Raw genomic sequence first — 1,788 nt, 5'->3', positions numbered from 1 at the left:
ATCAGGCCTAAGCTTGCAGTCAGACATCCTTCTGGCAGCCAGGGAGCCCTCCCACGGAGGTGGGTGAGGCTCCTGCCACCACCACTGCACTGGCCAGCCATGAGCCAGCTTCTGGCTGAGTGACACTCCCCATATGGAAGTGCACTGACCACCAGGGGGCAGCTCCTCCAGTGAGCATCATAGCAACCGGTCATTCTGCTGGTCAGTCAATTGCATATTATCCTTTTATTATTATTATATAGGATGTCCCTATTTTCCCCCTTTTTGCCCCCTCTACCTAGCTCTTGCCCCCCACTTCTCTCTGGCCATCACCATACTTTTGTCTGTGTCCATGGGTTGTGCATATATTTTCTTTGGCTAATCCCTTCTTTAAATTCATTTCTTTAAATTTTTATTTTCAGATAAGTGCTTATAACTGCACTATTATATATTTTCTATTATATCATTTAGAATTAAGATATTTTTTAATTGAACCCTTGTAAATTTTAGCACAATTTAATAAATTATGCTAGAAGCAATTAGGAGATTTTTCATGTAATGCAGATACATTTCAATTAATATTTTATTAATTTTTAATTTTTTAATATTTTAATTTGACATAACTCATACATGTAAAAAAACTATAAAATACTACAGCATATTATATGTACCCTTCACCCAATTTCTTAGGTGTAAATAATTTAAACATAACCATTATACAACTAACAAAATTTGTAATATTCTTTTCTTATAATCTCTTTAATGTTACTTAATCCATTTACTTTGTTTTTGTTAATCTTCACCCAAGGATATTTTTTCATTGAATTTTAAAGAGAGTGAAGGGAAAGGGAGAGACACATTGATTGGTTGCCTCCTGCACATGCTCTGATAGGGACTGGGGATCAAGCCAGCAACTGAGGTACATGCCCTTGACTGGAATCGAACCTGGGACCCTTCAGTCCACGGGCTAATGCTCTATCCACTGAGCAAAACAGGCTGCAACTTAATTCATTTACTTTTAAGCTATATGTGCCTTTATATTTAAAGTGGGTTTTGTTTTTGATTCACCCTCATAATCTGTCTTGGCTTCTGGGGCTTCTGGGGCTTCTGGGTCCCGCCTTCCTTGCCGCCAGGGACCTGATCATGTCCCGGGCGTCAAGGCGGGGCCAGGCCTTCCCTGGATGGCGGCCCACTGGTGGCACACTTGACTGGAATCAAACCTGGGACCCTTCAGTCCATGGGCTACTGCACTATCCACTGAGCAAAACAGGCTGCAGCTTAATTCATTTACTTTTAAGCTATATGTGTCTTTATATTTAAAGTGGGTTTTGTTTTTGATTAACCCTCATAATCTGTCTTGGCTTCTGGGGCCCACCTTCCTTGCCGCCAGGGACCTGATTGTGTCTGGGGCAGCAAGGCGGGGCCGGGCTGACCTGGATGGTGGCACGCTGGCGGCTCTCGCTGTCCCGCCCTGTCTGCAGTATGCAAATTAGCCACCATCTTTTGGCCCGGTGCACGACATTTGTGCACTGGGGGGAGGGGGACCCCTCATCCTGGCCTGTGCCCTCGCGCAGTCTGGGGTCCCTCTTGCAGTCTGGGGCTCTCACAGTCCGGGACCCCTCACTCCTTACTACCTGCCTGCAGCAGAGGTGGGAGAGGCTCCTGCCACCACTGCTGTGCTTGCCAGGGCATTTGTGGGTGATCAGGCCAGCAGGGGAGGGCAGCTGGGAGGGACCAGGCCTGAAAGGGAGGGCAGTTGGGGGCGATCAGGCCTGCAGGGGAGGACAGTTGGGGGAAACCAGGCCTGCA

The sequence above is a fragment of the Myotis brandtii genome, unplaced genomic scaffold, assembly GCF_000412655.1.
Source record: "Myotis brandtii unplaced genomic scaffold, ASM41265v1 scaffold125, whole genome shotgun sequence".
Taxonomy (NCBI): domain Eukaryota; kingdom Metazoa; phylum Chordata; class Mammalia; order Chiroptera; family Vespertilionidae; genus Myotis; species Myotis brandtii.
The sequence above is the reverse complement of the archived record's forward strand: the minus strand, read 5'-3'. Positions refer to the sequence as shown.